Raw genomic sequence first — 6,000 nt, forward strand, 5'->3', positions numbered from 1 at the left:
GCCAGTGGTCAGCGCCGTGTGTCCCCGTCGGCTGGGCCTTCGGCGGGGACGGGGCTTCAGGGCCGGGAAGGGGCCAGGCCGCAGCCTGGAGACGCGCCTGGGTCCCGCGGCCGCCGCGGTGTGGAGGCCTGCCGGGGGCGAGGCCGCTGCACTGACGCCCCTGACCGCGGGGCCCCAGCGGAGCAGAGCCTCCTGCGCGGCCGGCTCGGCGCGCTCCGGGACGGGGTGCGGCGCCACGGGCTCTGGCCGGGACCTCTTTCCTCACAGCGCGGCGGCCGGGTCGCGTTGCTTTCAGGAGACAGGGCTGGGCTGACCCCGAGCGCGCCCCGGGAGATGTGTATAAACGCTGCGGGCTTACCTCACTGTAATACAAGTTTGGCGCTCTTCCCATTTGATGCTCGGGTGATGATTTACCGTGATTTTGTACCAAAGCCGCATTCAGGGTGGTGGTCTGAATGCGCGGGCTGGGAGGGAGGTGGGCGTGCGCGTCCGAGGAGGAATGGGCAGCTCCTGAATGGCCACAGGCTTCTGACGGCGGTGGTTCACTGAAACTCAGCGCCCTCCCCCACCGCGGTACTGGAGGGAAGAGCCTGTCCCCCGTTCTGCCGCCTCCCCGCGTGGGGGTCTCAGTCCCGCCCTGTTTCTGATGCCGCACCCGCTGAGGGCCTTCCTTCTGGCCGGCTGGGCTTGTCCGATAAATGGGTGCCCTTCCAGACTGTCTCCAGAGCGCAGCGAGACAGCCTCATGGAAACAGCCTTTCCCTCCATGGCCACAGGGGCGCCCTAATAAGGTTGCTGAGGAGGAGCATCACCCAGAACCAAGGTAGGTGCGGACCCCTCTCTAGAGAAGGATGTCCAGCCGCTCGCGGTATGGCGCTGCTGTTCTGGACCGTCTTGTCGGCAGCAGGTAACAGGCTGCATTGGCACTGCCGGGGCGCTGTGCTCTCCTCGTTTCCTACTTTAATAGGGACAAAGATGGGTTTAAAATTTGCAGAAATCGGAAGCAATGATAGAGAAGCTTGCTATGAGGATCTTATAATGGATATACTTTAATTTGCATAAGCAGTGTTCACTAGACGGTTTTTGGCCTTGTTCTGTTGAAGTAACCCATTTCAGTTTCATTTTGACTTCTACTTGGCAAAGCCATTTAAAGCTGCCAGTGGTTTCTGCCACAAGTCTGACTGGACCTCAGCATCCTCACCTGTAAAACGAGCCATCAGGTGACACAATGAGGGGTGTTTTTTTACCCCCTGGATAGCAGAGACCCTTCCAGGAAGCCTGGCTCTGCGAGTCTGTGTCTGCATCTGGTGGCACAGGCTGTGTTCTCCAGAAAGGTCTGTGTGGCTTCTGGAAGACGCAGAGGAGACGGTCTGGCCAGTGCTTCCCTTGAAGGTACTTACAGCCCAGTGACCACTGAACACGGTGTGGTGTGAGTTGCACGGCTCTGGCACCGAGGTGCCTCCCTGCCACCTACTTGGGGTTCAGGGTTACTGATGTTATTACCGTTATGAGGAGAAATGAAGAGCAGGATGTACGTTATGAGTTTTTAATTCACTTTTAATAGTATAAACCTCATTTAGGTAGTAGTATTAAGCCACAACGATAATGCCACATTGAAACAGCATTTAATAAAATGCATAAAGCTAATTCATGCACTGCAATACTCTATATACAAACACAACAATGCAAATTCTTCTTCAAGACTGAAGACATTGATCAGATATAAAATTCAGTTTAAAAAGAACATGCTATTTTTTAAATGCCATCACATAAACAAAGCTGATTTCAAGCTACAGCTTTCAACAGATTTTAAACCTGGAATTAAAATGTGATGGCATAAACAATATATTCTATGTCGTGAAGGGCAGAGGTTACAGAAACGGTCCCAAGAAAGTTACACCCAAATTTTCCTTTAACACACTTCTTTTAAAGGGGTTGGTAATGCAGGTACATTTTAACAGAGAGCTCTGAACTACAGGTAAAAACGATGGTTTGTACTATGAAAACTGCAGCTTTCAGGTATAAAACTAGTTGAACACTGGTTCACAAGATAACTGGGAGAACAGAGACTGTAGAAAAATACTCGAGCTCTTGAGTTGTGTGTGGCAGCAGCATTTGAGTCTGTGAGTGCTCTGGTTGTTAAAATAATTGATGACACTTTTCTAAAGAAAAGCCATTTTTTATATATTTCCAAATGTCATCCAAGTGTTAAGCTTTATCACAGTCTGTCAATTGATAAATATTGCTGAGCCTTTTTTCCTAGCATATCTCAGACATTCCTCACCCCTAAAATACTCTTAAAACTGAGAGTTTATTCCTAGACTAGTTAAGGTACATAGCCCCAAGGAGAACTTCTGCAGATTCCTTTAGAGACTGCTAAGCTTCCACTTGTATTTTGACTGGAGAGCCCCCTTCTATAGAGTGATTGTCACGACAGGTAAGGATGTGGGAATGGGATGAGGCCACTGAAGTTAGCAGGAGCTTTGTCACATCAAAGCCTCGGGAAGCTGAAGGCTGCACACCCGCCGTCTCACAAAGGCACCAAGGACTGTGGTCTCAACGCGCTATTTTCAAACGTTTCAATAAGCTTCGTGTTTTTTTTTTTTTTAAGTAGCCTGTGGTGTCTGAGTTTTCGTACTTATCCAGTGATCCTTCCAGCAGGCCGGCTTTCGGCCTTCCCACCATTCAGGTCTCCTGCTTACAGGTGCGTGAGCAAGTCCTGCTGGGCTCTGGTTCCCGAGTGCGGTGTCTCGGCTTAAAGCTCGATTAATGGGGAGAGTTCATCGGAACAGACCCGGACAAGGACAATTTGGCATCTGTAGTGTTAAGGTATATATCTGCACTAGAATGCAAGTTTTATCTGAAATTTTAAAATTTTAGTAATCATAATTTAGGAATAAGGGCAGTGAATTTTATTCACATGCTACAGTTAGAGAAATAAAAGATCTGTAATTTATATGCCATAGGAGTTAGCTCAACATTCATGCTTATTTTTCAAGAATACTTGTTTTGTAGCTGTGGTAGAGTCCCAGAGCACGTGTGGGCGGCTTCCACCACACTGGGAGTCAGGGCCCACCACACAGGTGTTCTCTGTCTTGGGCTGAGTGCGTGAGAGGCCAACACCACTCCTGCAAGATCCTCCCAGTTAGGCTGTAAATAGATGTGTAACAACTAGGTTACCGATCCCCACCTCGTTTTGGACACTGGGATAAACTAATGTCTTCCAGCTTCCTGGCCCTGGTGGAGGGCAGGGCCTTTCCCAGCCAGGCTCACCCCAAGGAAAATGTCAGCAAATCCATCCTGCTGAGGGACCAAGAACACCCACGTCAATGACTGTAGCAACTCTATCATAGATTCTCTGTAAAACGTAAGCGGTCTGGCTATGTGGCTACGTGTCTGTATACAGAATATACATCTATGTACACATATGCTATATACACTGTACACACAGAGAAGGTGTAAACACATGTACATTCAGTCAGTCATACAAGCCTGTAAATCTGTACACACAACGCCAGTGCAGGGACCCCAGGGCTGGACACACACAAGTGCCCGCTAGGAGGAGGCACGGGCGAGGAAGCCCGGGACCCTGTGTACAAAAGACTCAGGCCGCTCTGTTGTGAGGAGAGGCTGACGCTGCAAACTGACATCAAAGTTAAGACATTTTCAGAGTCGCACAGTCAGTGGGGAAGGGAAGTGGGACCCTGGAGGATGTGGGTGGCTGCCCTGCCTTGTCGGGCCTTCCCAGGTTGGGAGGGCAGCAGCCTCCAGAGTAAAGACGTGCACATCAGAAGATGTCACCTGTAGCCCCAGCGCACATAAGGCCACTCCCCCTGGCAAACGGGCAGCATGCTCCCAGGCTCTCATCTGTCCTCAGGCCCTGGAATTTGGGTCCTCAGCCAAGGGCTGCCCGTGAGGCCGAGGGTAGGGTGGAAGCGAGAGTGCTCTGCTAGGCGTTCCCCCAAAGGCCAGGACAGGAGCACTGGACACCGCGAGAGCCCCACGGGCACCCGGCTCTGCCACACAACCCTCGCCAGAGGCCACGTTGAATACTGACGGGCTAGAGACCAGTGCCTCTCCAGGGCGATCACACAGCATCCAAGGGTGACTACGTGAGACCAGATCCAAAAACCCGGACAGAAAGGACCCTGACCACAGCTCCTGGCAGAGGTTAGAAACTAAACGACGTAGACCCCCCTCCCCCGAAGCCCACACTCCCTTAAAAATACTTTCCAGGAATACCGTGGAAAAGACCTGCTTGAGTAGTTTGGTCTTTCTCTGTGTCATCTTGTTATGTTACATGTAGAGAACTCCACACTTTGAACATGTAACTGTCCCCGCTATTTGAGACGCCCCTGGAGCAGAGCCCGCGTCCTCAGGAAGCAACACCGCGCGTCCATCCTCGCCTCCCTCAGGTGCCCTCGTCCCCTCTGCTCTGCGGTGGGGCCACCAGAAGGCAGGTGTGCATGGTCACTCAGATGCAGAGGGCGCACTCTCTTCCCCGAATCAGAGTCTCACAAACTACTAACAGGTGAAGAGCCCTGTGAAAGTTGAGGCTAGGTATTGGCTTCCAGTCTCTCTAAATAATTTTTGATTTTGGGCTCTTCTTAACCAATTTGACAGGAAAGGGATGGGCCTGCTGTCAAAAGGTTTGAAATGATTAGGGGCGGTGAGAATTCAGGTTGTGTGGAACCGACTTTTAAGGAAAAGACCACTTCAAAGTAAGGCCAAGGCGATCTGGGACACTAAAGAGGAGTGTTCAGAGCCCAGAATGGTCCACTGGAGTCAGCCATCAGCAGCGTGGGGACTCGGGCGCAGGACCCAGTTAGAATCGGTGACTGTCCCAGGGCATCCTGCGGGCGCGGGGCACGTGCCTATCCCAGTGTTCACTGTCTCCCCACCGCTCCCACCTTCTACTCCCAGCCTGTCTCAACAGCACCTCGGCTCAGGTCTTGGCTAAGCTGCCCTAATACCTAAGGCCACCTGAGTGTAAAGGCCTCACAGAGACAGGATGATGCCCCAGAGAGCAGGCCAGTGTTGACCTAACCATCACTGAGAGCTCAGACCTAAAAGATGTGACACAGGACAACACGTGTTCCCAGGGAGCTGCTCCAGGACCCACAGACAGGCGTGCACCTCACTATGTAAGAGTGCCTCTGCGCAAGCCCTCCCAGGCAGAGATGGAGACCCACCCTGGCCACCCTTTCGGCCAGCGTCCCATCTTACTTTTGAAACTTAAGCCACTCTGAAATTAGAAAACCAAAATTGTAAGCTGGCAATATTAAATCCTTTCCATCATTTTACAATGGGTACTACACTTTTCTCTAAGACTTGCTTCAAAGCATGAACAGTAAACGATAATGAGATACAAACAGGAATATCTGTAAGTTGGAGACAGTGTTCCCACTTAATTCCCACCAATGACTCTCTAAGTGCTCCCGACGGCAACGGGGCGCCATCTGGTTCTGCCTCGAGCCCATGTGGTGGCCTGGCAACCACCTTCCCTCCCCGGCGTCACGCTACCCTGCTGCTCGTCTGCCCTGGGCCTAGGAGGGACCATCTGATCCAAAGGTTTAAGAGCTGCAAACCTGGCCTCACTGTACTTCCTTAACCTGGGCCACACACACAGCGCGGACACCTCATGCAGCCTTGCTCTGCTTCCCAGTAGAAACCTGCCGCTTGCTTACAACCAGGGGCATCTGTGAGCACTTTTCTCTAGGTAAACTTCCCAATAACTGCATTCTGTTTTAATAAAACAATGGTCACTAAGATGACTTTGGGGTTAAAGGCTGTTTTTAAGGAGCAGGCAGCCTGCCTTTTTATCCATTATCTAAAACATGCCAGGGGTCATCTGTGGACACAGCCCTGGAGGACCCCAGCGTGCCGCACCAGGAGCGTCGAGAAGCCTGCCGCCCGAGGCAGTGTGGGCCTGGAGATGCTGAGAGCCGCGCTGCATGGCCCCACCGGTCGGCTGTGGCCTGGCCAGGCGCGGGGCGTGCAC

Source organism: Bison bison, unplaced genomic scaffold (genome assembly GCF_000754665.1).
Source record: "Bison bison bison isolate TAMUID 2011002044 unplaced genomic scaffold, Bison_UMD1.0 scf7180017864482, whole genome shotgun sequence".
NCBI lineage: Eukaryota > Metazoa > Chordata > Mammalia > Artiodactyla > Bovidae > Bison > Bison bison.